Here is a 21,171-nt window from a genome sequence, read left to right on the forward strand (position 1 = left end):
ATATACAATGTAATATTATGCAGCCATTAGAAAGGACAAAATAATGGTATTTGCAGGGAAATGGATGGAATTAGAGCAGATTATTTTGAGTGAAGTAAGCCAAGAACAAAGAGACAAACCACACATAGTCTCCCTGATATGTGGATGCTAAAGCCAAAATACAAGAAGATATGGCAAACAGGACTCAAGAAACAAAATACAGCCACCCATTCTGTCATATCTTTGCTAAATGACTCCATGTTCTGGACTATATATATGGTAGATATATGCACAAAAAAGAGGGAACCCAGCAGGAGGAACAGAATAAGTGGAAAAGCACACACTAAGAAAAGCAAAGAAATGTAAACATCACCTGATGTGGAAAAAATAACTTGTAATGTCAAAGCTCATAGAAGTCACAAACCGTATAGACCATGATAGTGACAATTTGCCTTGTGAAAATTAAAATGTGTTTGTGACTCTAAGTATCACTATTCCACAATACTGTGAAATATGTGAAATTTATGTAATCATGTAATCTAAATTAAAGAAAAGAAGTGAGAAGGGATGGTTTAAGAGAGATGGGTGACAATGTTGTCAGACACTTTGTACTCAGATACTGTTTCGTAGAATGGTAATTTCTTCGTACAACTACTTAAAGATAATAAAAAAATAAAATTAAAAAAATAGGGCAATTGTCTAGCAAGTAAAAGACCCCAAGTTCAAACTTCATAACTTTTCAACAATAAAAAGAATATGAAGAATAAAAAAAAAGAACTAGAGCAGCTGAAATCTCCAAAGGGCGAGAGTTTTTTCCCCCTTTTCCCTCCTTTACTTCCTTTCCACAGGCCTTTCAGCTCTCCACTGTCCTCCACATCTCTCCATGAGCCCTCAGCTTCTCTGCCACCCTCTCAGTTCTCCGCTAGCCTCTTGGCTCTTGGCAGGCCTTTCTGCAGTCCTCTTTGCTGGCCCACATCTCCTCGGGCCTCTCCACAGGCCTCACGTGCCTCTTGCTGCCTCCCTTTACCCTGCTTGTCTCCTTTTTCTCCCCTGGAATTCACCCTCTCCATATACGGTGGCCCACCCCTCAAGCTACCCACTCCCCTACTCACTTTGAAACCCGGCCCTGCCAGCAGGTGGGAAGGTATAATGGTGATGTCAGCACAGGGCAGGACCCTCCGCCTCGCTGGTTCTAACGCCACAAGATTGAGATTACAGGTGTGTGCCACTACTAAGTCCATTAGATTTAAATCATTTTTCCAGGAGTTACAAAGATGTGTTTCTTATAAGTAGCACAGTTTGTGTGTTCAATCCAACATTAAAAATTCTTTCTTTTGGCTGAGATAATTCAACTTTTTTATATCTATTTTGATAGTTGAATCTTTTATTCCTTCTCTCCTATTTAACATGTATTTGTTGTCACTTCCTCTTTTCCCATCTTCCTTTTTTTCATTCAGTTTCTTCCTTTTCCTTACTTTTCCTAGCCTGGTTAACTTTCTTTTCTTTCAGTTTTCCTCGTTGATATTTTGAGGGTTCTAATATGGTCCTAAAATGTTTAATTATTTCATTTTCATACAATCATAAATTTCTGTTGCTACAAATTTATATTAAATAACTACATATTCTTACTAAGATTTTACTTGTACATAAATCTATGCTACTTCTCTTTAGATATAAATTCTTTAAGTAATTTCTCTCTATTGACATTTTACTATAAGCAATTAACAAAAACTACATAGAAGAACATGACCTACAGTACTCCCTTGCTAGGAAGGCCCTGAGTTCCTAACCTCAGTACTAAAAAATATTTGTTACAGCAAGCTGCTGGTCCTCTAAACCAATTTGCCCCCATTTTATGTTATAACAGAACACAGACAATTCTCAATTATAGTAGTTAACTTGCAATTTTTTTTTTACTTTGCATGCTGCAAAAGTAATATACAAGGAACAGAATCTTGTGCTATACAATGTGGGATTGGATCTCCCCCCCACCAATAGCATTAGGTAGTATGACATTTTCTTAATGCAGGGATCATAGTGAGCCATAGGATTCAGTCCATCCAAGTGGAAAGGAGAGCATGGCATATAAAAGAAGCTCACCTCCTGGTGTTGAGATCACACACAAAGTGAGAGACAGAGACAAAGACAAAGACAGAGAAAGAGACAAAGATAGAGACAGCCTCCATTCCCTGACTCCTCATTTTCCTTTTATTCCATCTGAGCTTGGGGCTTTGTGATGGTACCATCCACATTTAAGGTGGATCTGACTTCCTTAGTTAATCCTCTGGCATTCTCGTAGATATACCCAGGGGTGTGTTTCCTAATCTCCTAGGTCCTCTCAATTCAATCTACACTCAGAAAAACACAATCAGGTATATTATTACAGTTAATGAGTAGCATTCAACAAAATATTTTTTTTCTCATCAGTCATGGGGCTTGCACTCAAGGCCTGGCCACTGTCCCTGAGCATTTTTTCTCAAGGCTAGTGCTCTACCACTTTAAGCAATAGCACCACTTCCACATTTCTGATGGTTAATTGGAGATAAGAGTCTCATGGGCAAGAAAAGTACTCATTACCTTACTCATGTAACTGTAACCCCTCTGTACAGCATCTTAACAAGAAAATAATTTTTTAAAATAGTTCCACCGACTTTCTTGCGTGAGCTGACTTCAAACCATGATCCTCAGATATCAGCCTCCTGATTAGCTAGGATTACAGGCATAAGCCACCAGTGCCACCAGTGCCTGGCTCAAAATATTTGTTTCAATAAATCACTAATTGCTGCATACACTTATAATAGCCATGTAGAGAGAGAAAGATTAGATATTCAGTATTCCTAACACCATTTGTTGAATAGGCTCCTTTCCCTCCCCAATTCTGTATTCATAGGATCAATAAACAGTTGAAAATAGGAAGAGATAAACTTAGTAAAATGATGAGAAAATGCTACAGAATTTCACCCAAAGAAAGTTAGCCAAGGAGTTCCGGGAAGATGGCGGAGGAGAAGCTGGAGGTTAAACAAGCTCTCGCATAGAAAGCAGTTTTAGTGTTCCAGTGAACAGTCCTAAGCCAGAGAATCACACCAAGTGTGCCATCACAGTACAGAGTTAGGCCAGAGAGGAAAAATCCAGGCAAGGAAACAGATCTGAGCACTTGCCAGCAGCTGTGGCTGCGGTGGCAGCAGCGGCAGTGGCGGCCATAGCCGCCATACCTGCAACACAGAGAGTCCGGGACAAAGGCGCCAGACGTGGCAGGTGAGCAGATTCTATTCAACACCAGCAAGAGCTGACAAGGAGCACACATATTCACCCTGCAGTTCGCAGACCAGAGACAACCCAGGAACCAAGACTCTAGCATGAGTAGAACCATGGCATCCTAACACCTTCTCTGGGAGCAGAAGAGGCAAGGCCACCCCTCCCCCCCCACTACCGGAGATCTCCATCTTTGAATCTGACAAAGGCCTGGCTGAGCAGCTAGCTCCAACTCAGGCCTTGGAAGAAAAATAGAGTCATTTAGCAGGTCACAAGAACCTACCTGACCTGCCAGGCTCAGCTCCACCCAGGAAAAAGTCACCCAGCCCGGCTGCCAGCCCCAGCAGTGGCTTGCTTTACTGGGTAAACAGAGACAGAGGCTGCCCCTCCCTACAGCAGCTTTGACAATCAATTGAAATTCAGTAAATATAAACTCTGAGAATGGCTCCAGGCTGGGCTCTGTGAGTGTTTCAGAAGCTAGCCCCTCAGGGAAAAGCTACTGTTTGTTGAAAGGCCTCAACACTACCCAGAACCTAGCCTCAGCACAGCATCTCCAAACTAGAGGAAACAGCCATCTCCCTCTTTTGTAATACTCAAAGCAGATCCCCCTCCCATTGAACTAGCCTGGGAGGAGGATCACAAAATCCTGGGTAAAGCACAGCATTTTTCTGCCTGCTCAAACAAACTGACTTAAGAAACCAACCAAGCCACAGGAAAATCAAACACTACAAGCAAACCAAAGACTCCAACAAGAGACTGGTTACGGACACAAGGGAGATACAGGATCTTCTCATCCCCCCCAAAAAAATCAAAGAACTCTTTTTTTGTACCTTTTATAAAATTTTTTTTTTCTCTAAAACTTTTTTTTCTTAAAACTTTTTTTAATTTTTAATTTTTAACTTAAAAAATTGTTTTCTAAGTTTTTATGAAACATTTTTAGTGTATTTGATTTTGGTTATTTTTTGAGGGGAGTAGGACTGGGGTTTGAACTCAGAAACACAGCTTTTTTTTTTAATATAGTCCCTAAAAAGTGTCACAGAGACAATGAAACATCAATTTACTAATGTCTTTCTGAGTAGAACTTCTGCACAGTGCAAAGGCAGAACTGTCTGTTGATTTGTCTTAACACAAGCTATGTTTAGAAAATTACTTGTGTACAGTATTTTCACAATAAAAATTGTTTTTTAAGAAAAAAAGAAAATTACTTGTAATGGGGAATAAAGGTTCTTTTCCATTGAAAAAATTTGTTTCTATTAACTTTTTTTTTCTTCCTCTTATTATTATTAGTTTAGGGGTATATGTGTGTGTGCTTTTTTCTTTTTTCTTTTCTTTTTTAATTTTTTTTTATTTAGCTCTACTGAAATTTTGATCTTTTTTTCATTCTTTCTCATTCTTTTCACCTTTTCTTCTCTTTCGTTCTTCTTTGAGTGACTTAATTGCTGTTCTGCCATCCTCAGATATACCTGTAGATGATTATTAGACCTTATCCCCCACTGTGTACACACTTAATCGATAAACTTATTACTCAATTCAAAACCTATTAGACTTCAATTCCTTAATAGCAGTATTACCTCTTTATACCTATATAATATTTTAAGCATTTTTATTTGTAAGTTTTTCACGTCTCCTTTCTATCCCTCCCCTTCTCTCATTCTATCCACGTTCTTCTCTGAATATTTCGTTGTTAAATTTGCATAATTTTTTCCCAGTTTCTCTTTTTTTATTGTGAAAATTATTATCTGTACAGAGGGGTTACAATTACATGGGCAAGATAATGAGTACATTTAAATTTGCATAATTTTTAAGTGTTGCACATTTTAAATTTTAATTTTTGCTTTTCTATTTTTTCTTGTCTTTTTTTTCTTTCTCTTTGTTCTTTTTTCTCTCTCTGTACTTTCATTATTTCCAACCTATTTCCCACTTTAAGATTGGGACTTAGTTTAAACTCTCCCTCTGCCTTTCCACATCCCTCTATTCCTATTTTTACCTACATCTCTCCCTAAATCTAATAATTTCTGGTTTGCCAAATTCTTCTTTGCCGTTGGTAGCCCATTAATATATAGTTGTTTGATGTTGAATGGATATATCTGTTGAACTAGATTGTATTTGCAGACTTTTGACTGTGCAACTACAGACTTTGGTTGATGCTTGCCTTAAGATAGTATTCTAGCATAAAACTGGTGTTACTTTCATCCCAAATGGGCAGAACAAGCCAGAAAAACACAAGAAAAATGGCAAGTACGGGTATCTCAACTCCCACTCATGATAATCAGGGGTCAGAACAGATAATGAATAATCCAGAAGAGAATTCCCAAATAGCTCTACAAGTGCTGCTGGTAAACATGGTAAATGAAAATACTGAAAACCTGCAAAGGACTCTGTATGAGTGTGATAGGGAGAGAGAAGAGGCAAACCAAGACTTAATACAGGAATATCTTGAGCGTGAGGAAGCTATTCAAATACTGATACAGGAATTGCATGAGCAGCTTGAGAACACTCAAAGAGAAATAAAGGAATGGCATGAGCAGGCTGAGATCAGTCAAAGAGAAAGTCAGGAATGGCGTGAGCAGGCTGAGAACACTCAAAGAGAACTACAGGAATTGTGTGAACATGAGGAAGCTAATCAAAAAGTAATACAGGAATGAAGAGAGCAGGATGTGAATACACAAAGATCACTAAAGGCATTCATGGAATCCATTAACAGAGAGCTGGAAGAAGTCAGGGAGAACAAAAAGGGAATGCTGAATGGAATCCAACAGAAGGAATGGGAGTCCAAGGAAACCATAACCAATCAACTAAGTGACTTGAAATAAACACTGAACACCAAATTAAGGAAGTAAAGAAGTTCATACAAGATCTAAAACAAAGCTCCAAAAAAGAATAGGAAGCCATCAAAGCCAACCAACTAGAAGGAAAAGAAATAAAAAACAAAGTAGAAAGTCTTTACAGCAGGTTACACCATGCAGAAGATTGAATCTCAGGGATTGAAGACAGCCTACATATTATAGAGAAAGAACATACAACCTTCCAAGACAAATCCAAGAAATATGATAGATCTATTCAACACTTGGAAGACACCATCAGAAGGCCCAATCTAAGGATAATGGGTGTAGAGGAGCACCTAGAAACAGAAGTTAATGGTCTAGGAAATTTGTTTAACAGGATCCTAGCAGAGAACTTCCCAAACATGCAAAAAGATAGACCTATTCAGATACCAGAAGCTTTTAGAATCCCAAATAGACTACACCAGAACAGGACATCCCACCGTCACATTAAATTCTGCACAGGATCAATGCAGACCAAGGAAAGGATCATTAAAGCTGTCAAGGAGAAAAGATCAATCACCTATAAAGGGAAACCAATTAGAATCACCTCAGATTTCTCAGCAGAGACAAAGCAAGAAGAGCCTGGAATGATGTATGCCATGCCCTAAAGACAAACATCAACCAAGAATACTGTACCCAGCTAAACTCTCCTTCATAACTGAAGGCCAAATAAAAGCCTTCCATAGCAAAGAAAAATTGAAACAATATATCTTCACCAAACCAGCCCTACAAAAGATTCTTAAAGATGCCCTACACATAGAAAACCAACAAAACCACAATAAAGGCCAAGAAACCCAAACTGAGAATCCAAGAACCGTAGGAAGAACGCAGTTGCCACAGCCCCCAAGAAGGTGGATAAAATGTCAGGAACTCTCAAATACCTCTCAGTCCTATCTCTCAACATTAATGGACTTAACTCTCCAATTAAACGACATAGACTGTCTTGTTGGATTAAAAAGCAAGATCCTTCTATCTGCTGCCTTCAGGAGTCACATCTTGCCCATAAAAACAAACACATTTTGAAAGTGAAAGGCTGGAACAAAATCTACCAAGCAAACAGCCCCTATAAACAGGTGGGACTTGCAAGACTAATATCAGATAAAATAGACTTCAAATTAAAATTCATGAGAAGAGATAAAGAAGGTCGCTACATACTAATTAAGGGATCTCTCCTTCAGGAGGATATTACAATTCTAAATATCTATTCACCAAACAAGGGAGCACCCAAATTTATCCAAGAAACACTACTTTCCCTCAAATCCCACATAGATCCAAAGACATTAATTGTTGGGGACCTTAACACACCACTTTCCTCACTAGATAGATCAACTCAGCAAAAACTCAACAGAGAATCCACAGATCTAAACAACTGCATAGATCAACTAGATTTAACAGACATCTACCAGATATTTCACCCAGCAGCATCAGAATACTCGTTCTTCTCAGCAGCACATGGAACATTTTCCAAAATAGACCACATTTTAGGTCACAAAGCAAACTTGTCCAAATTCAGAAACATTGAAGTTATACCTTGCATTCTCTCTGACCACAAGGGAATAAAATTAGAACTCAACACCAAAAGCCACCAAAGAAAGTCCTGTAACACATGGAGGCTGAACAACACACTGCTGAATCATGAGTGGGTCATGGAAGAGATTAGAAAGGAAATTCAAATGTTCATGATATTCAGCAAAAATGAACACACAAATTAACAGTTCCTCTGGGATACAGCAAAGGCAGTACTCAAAAACAAGTTTATAGCTCTGAGTTCCTAGATCAACAAATTGGAGGCATCTGAAACTAACAATTTTAATGAGACATCTGAACCTCCTTGAAAAAGAGCAGCAAGATAAACCACAATCCAGTAGACAGAAAGCCATAATTAAAATTAAATCAGAATGAAATGAATTAGAATCCAAAAAAACTATAGAAAGAATCAACAAAACAAAGAGTTGGTTCTTCGAAAAAATTAACAAAATTGACAGACCCTTAGCAAATCTTATCAGAAAAAGAAGAGAACACACCCAAATAAATAAACTCAGAGATGAGAATGGAAACATCACCACGGAAACAACCAAGATTCAGAACATCATAAGGGAATACTTCTCAAAACTTTATGCTAATAAGTTTGAGAACTTGGCAGAAATGGACCTTTTCCTAGCAAATATTGACATGCCAAAACTAAACCAAGATGAGTTAAATCATCTTAACAGGCTCATATCAAGCATTGACATAGAAACAGCAATAAGAGACCTCCCATCTAAGAAAAGCCCAGGACCAGATCGTTTTACAGTGGAATTCTACAATGCCTTCAAAGCAGAGCTCACACCAATAGTCCTCCAACTCTTCAATGAAATTGAAAGGAAAGTTCACTATCAAACTCATTCTATGAAGCCATCCTAACCCTCATCCCAAAACCAGGCAGGGACTCATCAAAGAAAGAAAACTATAGACCCATTTCTTTGATGAACATTGATGCAAAACTTCTCAACAAAATTTTGGCCAATCAACTTCAGCAATTCATCCAAAAAAATCATACACCACGATCAAACAGGATTCATTTCAAGGATGCAAAGCTGGTTCAATATATGGAAATCAATTAATATAATTCATCACATCAACAAGAGTAAGGATAAGAACCACATGGTTTTACTCATTATCTTGCCCATGTAATTGTAACCCCTCTGTACAATATATTCACAAAAAATTAAAATTAAAATTTAAAAAAAGAACCACATGGTTATCTCAATAAATGAAGAAAAAGCATTTGACAAGATCCAACACTCCTTTATGATGAAGGTTCTGGAAAAATTAGGAATCCATGGAACATTCCTCAATACAATAAAGGCTGTATATGACAAACCTATAGCCAGCATTATACTTAATGGTAAAAAACTAAAGCCATTTTCTCTTAACTCAGGAACGAGACAAGGATGTCCACTCTCTCCACTGCTCTTCAATCTAGTATTAGAATGCCTAGCTACAGCAATAAGACAAGATGCAAACATAAAGGGGATCCAAATAGGGAAAGAAGAAATAAAACTCTCCCTATTTGCAGATGGCATAATCTTATATTTAAAGGATCCCACAGACTCCACACCCAAATTACTCAAGCTGATTCAAAACTTTGGCAAAGTAGCAGGGTATAAAATTAACCCTCAAAAATCAATGGCTTGCTCTTTGCTCTCTCTCCCCTCTCTCTGCTCTCTCTGCTATTTTCTAGCTCTTTTCTAGCTTTTTTCTCACTCTTTTCTCTCTCTTTCCTCTCTTTCCCAGCTCTCTCTCTTTCCCAGGTCTTTCCCAGCCACGTGGAGTGCCATCCTTGCCTGGTCCCAGCAGGTCTAGATAAGGCTTAGCCCAGGCCCAGAAGCTCTCTCACTGCTTTTCTAGCTCTTTCTCAGCTCTTTTCTTTTCTTTCCCAGCTCCCTTCTCTCTCTGCTCTTTTCTAGTTCTCTCTGCTCTTGTCTAGCTCTTCTCAAGCTCTTTTCTCTCTCTTTCCTCTCTCTTTCCCAGCTCTCTCTCTTTCCCAGGCCTTTCCCAGCCGCGTGGAGTGCCATCCTTGCCTAGTCCCAGCAGGTCTACTGAATAAACCTACCCCTTACCTGAAAAAAAAAACCAATGGCTTTTCTGTATGCCAACAATGCAAAAAGTGTGGCTGAAATTAGGAAAGCAACTCCATTCATTAATTCCTAGGAATTAACTTAACCAAAGAAGTGAAGGACTTCTATGATGAAAACTGTAAAAACCTGAAAAAGAAATCATCACAGAACTTAGAAATTGGCAAAAAACTCCCATGCTCCTGGATTGGAAAGATCAACATCGTGAAAATGGCAATACCTCCCAAGGCTATCTACAAATTCAATGTGATACCTGTCAAAATTCCAACCTCATTCTTCAAGGAAATAGAAGAGGCAATCCAAAAATTCATATAGAACAATAAAAGACCCCGAATAGCAAAAAGGATCCTCAACAGAAAGAACAGTGCTGGAGATATATCAATACCAAATTTCAAACTCTACTATAAAGCCATAGTAATCAAACAGCTTGGTACTGGCACAAGAACAGACCTCAGGACCAATGGAATAGAATTGAAAACCCAGAAATGAACCTAAAGACCTATAGCCATCTAATCTTCGATAAGGGAGTTAAAAAAAACAGAATGGAAGAAAGACAGCCTCTTCAGTAAATGGTGCTGGCAAAATTGGTTATAGACCCTGCACCAGAATCATCTCCAAATGTATCAAAGACCACGGAGTCAAAGCAGACACTCTGAAAACATTACAGGATGGAATAGGAGAAACCCTAGGTTTCTTGGCACAGGCAGAAATTTTCTTAATAGAGACCCAGAAACACAACAAATAAAAGAAACATTGGATAAATGGGACTGCATGAAATTGCAGAGCTTCTGCATGGCAAAGGACATAGCTAGCAAGATCAATAGAAAGCCCACAGATTGGGAGAAGATCTTCACTAGCCATAAAACGGACAAGGGTCTCATATCTAAAATATACCTAGAACTCAAAAAATTAAATCCCCCAACAACAAATCCTCAAAGAAAAAACTGCCCAAGAAATAAGTGGGCTAAAGACTTAAAGAGAAACCTCTCTGAAGAGGAAAGAATGATGGCCAATAGACACATGAAGAAATGCTCAACATCTCTAGCCATAAAAGAAATGCAAATCAAAACAACATTGAGATACCACCTCACCCCAGTCAGAATGGCTAAAATCAAGAACTCTAATAACAACAGATGCTGGAGGGGATGTGGACAGAAGGGAACCTTACTGCATTGTTAATGGGCGTGTAAACTTGTTCAACCACTTTGGAAAGCAGTATGGAGGTTCCTCAAAAGACTACAGCTTCCCTATGACCCAGCAATCCAACTTTTGGGCATTTACCCAAATGTTCACAAACAAGACCACACTAAAGCTAGCTACCAGCACGTCTATGTTTATTGCAGCATTGTTTACTATACCTAAGTTATGGAACCAACCCAGATGCCCCTCAATAGATGAATGGATCAAGAAAATGTGGTATATATACACAATGGAATTCTATGCCTCCATCAGAAAGAATGACATTGCACCATTTGTTAGGAAATGGAAAGGCTTGGAAAAAATTATATTAAGTGAAGTAAGCCATGCCCAAAGAAACATAGGTCCCATGGTTTCCCTTATTTGCAATAACAAGTATATGTCTGAGTCAAGCAGAAAAGGTCAGATAAGGTGATGTTAGGGAAATGAACCCTAAGATATGTATTCAAATGTTTTTTCTTTCTAACACATTTATAAGATTATTTCTTTGTTGCTTTGTATGTCCCTCCCCCATAGAATAACCCCTGCTTTCACTGTATTTGATGTCGGTATAATTTGTGGAGGGGAAGGGGAAAAACAAATCGTTTAAATAGGGATACAGGTGGACCCATTGTAACAATGAGATGTACAAGTCGTTATGTTGAAAACGAACTTTACAACTTTGGTGCGGGGGGGGGTCAGTATTGGGGGGGCAGGGGGAGGATGGGAAGGGATGGGAAGGGGAAACAAAGGAGGAGGCTACAATGCTTGATAAGAAATGTACTCATAATCTTGCTCATGTAATTGTAACCTCTCTGTTCAGTATTTTCACAATAAATAATAATAATAAAATAAAAAAAGAAGGTTAGTCAAGTCAGGGTGAATGTGGAGATTTCCACAAATTAGTATTTTAAATAAGCTGAAAATCAAATCCAAGAATGCTTTCAAGGTTTTTTCCAAATGAGCCAGTCCAAGTGAACAAATATGAAGCCCATATACTGCCACTTGCAAACTCCACCCTACATTCTAATGGTATACAGTCTTGTATCATGATGAGATCCCATCATGGTAGTCTCTTCCCAGAAGCCTAGATAGGTCACTTAACCATTTCCTACATAGTGTCCCATACATCAGTAGTCAATTAGTACATGAGAAGTGTTATCTGAGACTGAGCAGAAAGATTGAAAAGGGGATCAATAACTAAAGCAGAAGCTGAAATGGCAGCATCCTGAATGTTGAGATTGATATGATCAGAGCTACTAAGGGCAGAGAGTAAGTACAACTGAGTAACTCTTAGGAATGCAGTTGGCAAGGGGTAAGGAAGAATCAGAAATGCTATCCAGGTTTCTGGCTTGAACAATTGATGAAAACTATGTCCAACCTAAAAATCACGGGCCATTTATTGAAAATTCACTCCTCATATGTAACTGATTTAATCAACTAAACATGTGGTCATTGGGAGACAGATGTGCTCAGCCTGCTAGAAGCAACAAGATGGGATGAAGAGCCTCAGGACTGGAACTCAGAAAGTCACAATCCCCTCCCAGCCTTGACACACAGTGTCTAATTGTCCTTGGAACAGATACTATCTCTTGCAGGGCTTACCTTTTACTTCTTGTAAATTAAAAAAAAATCTCTTGAGGCGAAAAGACAAAAACAATAGGATTGAAGTACAGCAGTAAAGCCTGCAGACAGTGACTGAAGCAGGAAAAAACGAAAAACTGTGGGAGGTAACTGAATCTTAACTCACCAAGAACAATGGGACTAGCTTTGCTGACTACTTTGGAATACCTGCGCATTATTTCACAGGAACATTTTGGAAACAAGTCATCAGTGGAATGTAGGGCACAGGTCAAGTCAGAGATCTGTGATGATGGAACAATAAAGCAGAGATAGGTAGCAAGAGGAAAGAATGGTCACCATCATGGTCCAGTTTCTAGGACCAGAAGTATTCCATTTTTATGTCTAGCTTATCTTCATGGGACTAGGACCTATGCCATAAGTGTCTCTTATTTCCTCAAAGCTCTATGAACTAAATTCGTAGTTTTCTTTTATTCATTCAAGCTCCATAAAACACTATCAATATTGATTTCCAATTCTGTTTGCAAGGTCTCAGGGTAACAGCAAAAAAGATCTGCCTAACCTCTCCTTAACCTAGAAAACCTGACCTAAATTCTCAAAGCTAACCTTGAAACTGACTCCTCTTAGGAAAATGACAGTTATATAGCTCCTTCTCAAAAAAAAATCTACACATCCGAGTCTATTCCATGTCAAAGAAGCTCCTAAAAGACAAATCACTGTTCTTAGTAAATCCTCCAAACTAATGCCCAGATGAGTATCCCACAGTTCTAAGGTTAGGTCCATATTTTTTTTCTAATTCCTTAGAATGAGCACTCTGCCTTCTGAGATATTGTTGCCTTCTTACCCTAATTGACTTTGCTATTCCAGATTCTGAAGTTTAGCATCACTTACAAAACTGCCTTCAATGGGTTACCCAGGAATCTTCAGGCCCAGATGTTTTACTCTACCAGTTCAAAGCTGTAGATGTGGATATGTAGATTTATCCCACTGCAATTATAAGAGCACATGTGTAACCAGAGCACAATTGCTTATAAAGTGCACATGCCAATGGCTTATTTTAATCCTGCCCCATGAAATAAGTGCATCAGAGATATTATCCCTATTTTCAAAAGGAGCAACACTGTGATCTAGAGAGGAGTTATGACTTGTGCAAGTCCCCATTGCACAACTATGTCATTCCTACTCTAACACCCTTTCTTCTCTCTCATAGGCCTGTGATTCAGCTTAGCTTACACCCACAGTAAGACCAGCCTTCTCACAAGACTCTTTTTCCAAGGCCAAGGATCTGGTGGCCTTAGGGCCCATCTGGTCTCCAGTAGTTGAAGCTTTCAGTGACTGGCAGGCAGCCCCACCCTCCAGTGCACTCCATTAAGTGCTTTCTGTCTGAACTGCTGGAGGCACGAAAAGCCTAGGATATGTAAGTATGCAGCGGAAATCTGCTTTTCATTTGCAGTTTGTAGACTGCAAACCACAAAGCACTGGTTTGGGGCACAGAGGCCTGAGAATGTTGAAATGAGTCTACAGAACAAGAACATGGCAGCATTTCTAGTGTGAGATTCTTGAAAAAAGTCAGGAAATATGTATTTAAAACAGAAACCAAAAAGAAGACGGAAGCAAATAGGAGAGTGGGCCATTGAAATCCACTTGGTAAAATTCTCCAGAAGAATGTGGTGTTGCTCAGAACAGGACCCGTGTGAAGTGTTAATATCAAGTACTGATATTTAGAAAAGAGATTCAAGTTCATTTGAGGGCTCCCAAAGAGCTGGTGCACTCCATACTCTAACGCAATGCCATGCTAAATACCTTTGAAGCTAAGTTTTTTTTTATTCTGGTTGATTCTGTGTGTGTGGTGTGTGTGTGTGTGTGTGTGTGTGTGTGTGTGTGTGTGTGTGTGTGTGTGTGTGTGTGTGTGTGTGTGTATGCGCTTCTGGTACTAGGGCTTGAACTCAAGGCCTCACACTCTTGCTTAGGGTTTTTTTACTCAGGGCTGGTATTTTACCACTTGAGCCACAGCTCCACTTCTGACTATTTGCTGGTTAATTAGAAATAAAATCTTCATAGGCTTCTGCCTGGATGAGTAAAAGATCCACAGAACTAAGCCTCCTGAGTAGCATGGATTACATGTATGAGTCACTAGTGATTTCTGGTTAACTTTCCATTTTTATCACTGCTCCCTTCTTCATGTTGGAGGATGGAAAGGCTGATCCTTATAGATTTTGATAAAAGGAAGGAAGCAGTGAACCAGAAGTCACTGGTGGCTCATACATAAGAGAAACTTCTCTGAAAAGGAAAGAAGGATGGCCAATAGACACATGAAGAAATGCTCAACCTCTCTAGCCTAAAAGAAATGCAAATCAAAACAACATTGAGATACCATCTCACCCTAGTCACAATAGCTATACAAGAACTCTAATAACAACAGATGCTGGAGGGGATGTGGACAGAAGTAAACCTTACTGCATTGTTAGTGGGAGTGTAAACTTGTTCAACCACTTTGGAAAGTAGTATGGAGGTTCCTCAAAAGACTCCACATAGAGCTCCCCTATGACCCAGCAATCCAACTTTTGGGCATTTACCCAAATGATCACAAACAAGACCATACTAAAGCTACCAGCACAATTATGTTTATTGCAGCATTATTTACCATAGCTAACATATGGAACCAACCCAGATGCCCCTCAGTAGATGAATGGATCAAGAAAATGTGGTATATCTATACAATATAATTCTATGCCTCCATAAGAAAGAATGGCATTGCCCCATTTGTTAGGAAATGGAAAGAGTTGGAAAAATTATATTTAGTGAAGTAAGCCAGGCCCAAAGAAACATAGACCCCCATGGTTTCCCTTATTTGCAATAACTAGTATGTCTAAGACAAGCAGAAATGGTCAGATAAGGTGATGTTATGTGAAATGAACCCCAAGATAAGTAGTCAATTTTTTTTCTTTCATATGATTGTTTCTAACATATTTATAAGATGATTTCTTTGTTGCTTTGTATGTCCCTCCCCCATGGTATAACCCTTGCTTTCACTGTATTTGATGTTGGTATAATTTGTGGAGGGGAAGGGAAAAAACAAATCGTTTAAATAGGAATACAGGTAGACCCATTGCAACAAGGAGATGTACAAGTCGTTATGTCGAAAAACAAACTTTACAACTTTGGCAGGGGTGGGGGTTGGAGGGGTGTGAGGAGATGGGAAGGAATAGGAAGGTGAAACAAAGGAGGAGGCAACAACGCTTGATAAGAAATGTACTCATTATCTTGCCCATGTAATTGTAACTCCTCTGTATGGTATTTTCATAATAAAAAAAAAGGAAAAAAAATGACTTTGGTCTACCTACATGGAGGCTGACAGAACCTAGGACCTATCCAGCGTGCACAGAAAGAGAGCAGTTTGTTTTGTCTTATATCACCTTAAATGATTGAACAAGGTGTAACAGGTGAGTAAGAGACAATGCAGTCAACTCAGACGCCCACCAGGGATTTTCATAAACTTGGATTTATATATAAAATAGTCTTTGCAAGTTTATTACCTGAGGCAGAAGTTACAAGTCCTCATTACTGCTTGTAGCTAAATTCTGCAAGAGGGTATTCTACCTGGGTTCAGGTCTGAATGAGCTTCCTCCTTGCAGTATGGACTTTGGGTGATCATGGAAATCTTCGTGGCTCTCAAGAGTATGAGATGCTTTGTATCTTTCCAGTGCAGGGCTATGTTGAGCAAATTCATTCCCAATGGATTGTGCAATGTAACAAATATCTAGCCTGATCCTTGTAATTAGTGTGTATAGATGTGCTAAGTTGCTGCTGGCCCTTTCTAACTAGGTTTACACATAATTGTTCAATTTAATGTAGGAAGAAAGATTAGTGGGTGAAATGTCAGAACTACAAAACTCAAATTTTAGCCAAGTCTCTCATTAGTTTCTACATTAGAGCAGGAAGAAGTAAATTAAGTACAACTTATCAACCTATATCTATTTCTAAGTCGCCTGTGGATTCCCATTGTATCCGTGTGCAGATTTAGGTATATTTTTTATTTAAAAAAAAAAAAAAACCTATAACAAGCATTAGCTGGGTACCGGTGGCTCAGTCCTGTAATCCTAGCTACTCAGAAAGGTGTGATCTGAGGATCATTGTTTGAATCCAGCCTAGAAAAGGAAGTTTATGAGATTCTTAACTATAATTAGTCATCAAAAAACTGAAAATGGGGCTGTGGCTCAAGTGGTAGAACACCAGCCTTGAGCCAAAAGTCTACAGGACAGCACTCAGGTTCTGAGGTCAAACCCCAGGACTGGCTTCAAAAACACTTCAACACATACTAGAAATCCACTGTATAAACAATGAGAAAGTGAAAACAACAAAAGAAACATCATCAAATACAATTTTACCTCCTGCAGATAACTATATTTCTGAACATTTTGTCTTGCACATTTACTTATGATTACATATTACATTTGAGTATTTTGAAAAGATAGAATCATACAAAAATATGAGTTTGTAACTTTTTTAACTTCACAGTACATCATGTATACTATACAACTATGGAAAATTGATACTACTTTCTTTGTAGTATGGGTTTGACACACAAGAATATCTCTTTCCTCCTCCTCCTCCTTCACAATCTCATTAGCTGCGAGTTTGTTCCTTCTCATGAAAGAAGTCAATGATTCATAAAATTTTGTTAGACCATACATACACTCTCCTATATACGTATTACATAAATGCATGCATATACATATTTATGTGTATATACATATATGTATTTATATATGCATATATACAACTTTAAAAACAAATCTATTTTATACTTTCATATCAATTTCTGTGTGTAGACACTTTTAGCTTTCCTCTAAAAGAATTCTTGACTTTTGCATGTATATAATTTACCAAAATACTACTCACACAGGCACCAGTGACTCATGCCTGTAATCCTAGCTACTCCAGAGGATTATGATTCAATCTGAGAACTGTGGTTCAAAGCCTACCTGTGCAGAAAACTTCCTGAGATTATTCCAATTAGCCAGGAAAAAGTCAGAAGTGGAGCTGTGGATCATGCTGTAGAGTTCCAGCCTTGAACAGAAAATTGCTTATGCCCTGAGTTCAAACCAAAATACCAGTACAGTCTCTCCCTCTCCCTCTCCCTCTCCCTCTCCCTCTCCCTCTCCCTCTCCCTCTCCCTCTCCCTCTCCCTCTCTCCCTCCCTCACTCCCTCCCTCCCTCCTTTCCTCTCTCTCTCTCTCTCTCATGCACACACACACACACACACACACACACACACACACACACACACACACACACACACACACACACACACACACACACACACCAGGTACCAGTGGCCAATGCCTGTAATTTTATCTATTCAAGAGGCTGAGATCTGAGAATCACAGTTCAAAATTAGCAGGGAATTCAGTCAAATTCTTATACCCAATTTACCACCAAAAAGAAGTGGAGTTGTGGCTCAGGTTGTAGAAAAGCTCAGTGACAGTGCCCAGGCCTTGAGTTCATGTTGCAGGTCTGACACAACAAAAAGATTAATTTGTGGCATGTCAGTGTGAGGAGCTCCACTGAACTACTTAATGATGTTTATCAAAATGAACTCCAAGAAATGGAAACAAGAGGGTTTTTTGTTATTTTCCTTGTTTTTGTTTTTTTTTCCTCCTTTGCCATTGTTTTGATTTCTGTACCTTTTGTTTTCTATGTAAGTTTATCTGTTTTGCAGAAGATAAGGGGAGAGCAAAGAAATGGTGGGACAAAGGGTGAATAAATGCACGAGTGATACTCACTTGATACTACATTGAAAATGAACCATATATTTTGTGGAGGACTGTGGTTGGGAGGGAAAACCTAAGAGAAAATGAGGGAAGAAGGGACATTGTTCAAAAAGAAATGTACTCATTACCTGACTTATGTAATTGTAACCCCTCCATACATCGCCTGTGGGGAAACCAGTACCAAAGTTGCTTCCATAATTATCTAAAATGTGTAGTACCCCACCCCAAGAACAAGAAGGTATAACTCACACATTGGGAACAGCAGGTGGAAATGACCTGTGAGTGTGATCAAATGTCAGACTTAAGGAAACAGAATCTCAAAGTTGTTATAAATATATTGCATATATGTCCACAGAAACAAAAAAAATAAGAAAAAATAAGAATATTAAATTTTCTAAAGATTCTGGATAAAACTACAAATGAAAATACTCACTTAAGAAAAACAACTACAAAAATTAGTAAGAAAAGAAAGTTTCTGTATTCAAACTAATACTGTTCTCCCCAATCCTGCCTCCAGTTTACCAGGGTGACTACTCAACTGTAAACTATAGCCAAGAACATAGAACTTCCTCTCCTGTTAACTTCCAGTAAGAGCACTTTCTTCCCAAGAGGATCATGCTTTCAGCATTTCTTACCCAGTCCCCAACATGTTTGTAGCTTAGACTAAGTCAAAGTTCAACTTGGAGCTGAAGATTATTTTCTTCTTCCTAACTTCCATGTGTGAAATGAAGATTCGACCTTGGGCATGATGTGCTAAGTGTATGGAAAAACTAATACCTCTTCTTCAGCTTGTGGATTGGTGTTTCCATGCCAGCAGCAACAAGCCAAGAAGATGTCAGGTAACTGCCTTCCATCCACCCCAATACAGAATACCCAGCTCCTAGAATAGAGGTGCCATTGCAACATGTGCAGAGACCTGGATTAGAGTAGTTACCTGTGTAACTAATAAAAGTAGATTATAAAACTGATAGCTCCCCTGGCGCTGGTGGCTCACGCTTTTAATCCTAGCTACTCAGGAGGCTGAGATCTGAGGAATGCGATTCAAAGCCATCCCTGGCAAGAAAGTCAGTGAGACTCTTACCTCGAATTAACCACCAGAAAACCAGAAGAGCTGCTGCAGCTCAAGTGGTAGAGCGCTGGCCTTGAGCTCAAGGCCAGTGCTAAGGCCAAAAGTCCAAGCCCCACAACTGACTAAAACAACAACAACAACATCAAAAACCTGATAGCTCTTAATCTCCTCCCAAAGGATCTTGCTTCATTTTCAAGAGTATGGAGAACTTTAAATCTAAGAATATATTCAAAACCAGTGGACTTTGTAGTGAATGGAATCGAGAGTATATTTATAGATCTACTGAAAAGATAAAATAGACTACATTCTTGCTAATTTATAAAACAGAATTGGGGAGGGAGGAGTGTTGCTGAGATCAGAAAAAAATGTGAAAGTAATGCTGACAAAGACCATTCCATAAAAGAAGTCACTATTTGATTGTACTGATTTGTAGAATTTTTAAGCCCCTGACATGACTGCAAACAATAGAACAGTACAGGAGAAACTAAGGAAGTTTAACAGCTGGTGTGCTCAGAGAAGAGTGGAAAAGAGGCCTGATTAATGTTCTCTTCCCCAAGTGATTGTGTTATACCCAAAGCAGTACTTCCCCAAAGATCAATACCAAAGAATTAATTCCCTGTAGAGGAATGAGAGGAAGTAGTTATCCCTAAAATCATTCAGTGGGTCAGTAAACAAATAAACAAATAATAATAACAAGCCCAGATGTGGGGAAACCAGTACCAGAGTTGCTTCCACAATTATCTAAAAGGTGCGGTACCCCATCCTAAGAACAAGAAGGTATAATCCACACACTGGGAACAGCAGATGGAAATGGCCTGTAAGTGTGAACAAATGTCAGACTTAAGTAAACATAATCTCAAAATAGTAATAAATATGTTGCATATATGTTCATAGAAAAAATTGATTAAGGAAGGGAATGACTAGAAAAGTACTATAACTAAAGTGCAATACCATCAAGAAGTAACAATCAAAAGTAGGGAGGTTGCTTTGTTTTGTTCCATTAGAGTGCTGGAGATCAAATCCACTGCTAAGCAAGTACTCTGCCACTGAGCAACACTTTCAACCTTCAATAGTAAATTTGGAATGGCAAAACAAAGAATTATCAACATAACGTCTTGTATATCTCATTGTTGCAATAGGTCCACCTGTATCCCTATTTAAACAATTTTTTCCCTTCCCATCCACAAAGTATACCAACATCAAATACAGTGAAAACAGGGGTTATACCATGTGGGAGGGACATAAAAAGCAACAAGGAAATTATCTTATAAATATGTTAGAAACAATCACAAGAAAGAAAAAACATTTGCATCCTTATATTGGGGTTCGTTTCGCCTAACGTCAACTTATCTGACTGTTTCTGCTTGTCTCAGGTCCATGTAATTGTAACCCTCTGTATGGTGTTTTCACAATAAAAAAAACCAAAGAATTATCAAAATTGAAGATATATGTCTAGAGATTTTTGAAAGGAAGGAGAACATGAAGAAAAATGAAAGCCTTATAGAATGTAGAAATGTAGGACACTATTAAGGACAGCAATGCATGCAATAAGAGTACCAGAAAAACAGAAAATAAATATATTTGGAAAATAATAACTGAAACCTCACATTTATCAAGTGAGTCATATAACTTTAAATAAGAAAAATCAAAACTAACAAATAAATAAAAATGTTAAAAATATTTTTTAAAAGCATAATCATATTCTAAAAGTGACAAAAGAAAAATGAAACTACAATAAGATTAACAGCTAATGCTTCAGCAGAAACAAGGAAGATTAGAAGATCGTGGGAAAATATAATTAAAAGGTTTAAGGGAAAACAGTACCAATAATCTTATATCCAAATTATTTTTAATGAGGAATATGGAATCTTTAAAATAGGACATGAAAGTAGAAGAAG

The sequence above is a fragment of the Dipodomys merriami genome, unplaced genomic scaffold, assembly GCF_024711535.1.
Source record: "Dipodomys merriami isolate MVZ:Mamm:240054 unplaced genomic scaffold, mDipMer1.0.p SCAF_3, whole genome shotgun sequence".
NCBI lineage: Eukaryota > Metazoa > Chordata > Mammalia > Rodentia > Heteromyidae > Dipodomys > Dipodomys merriami.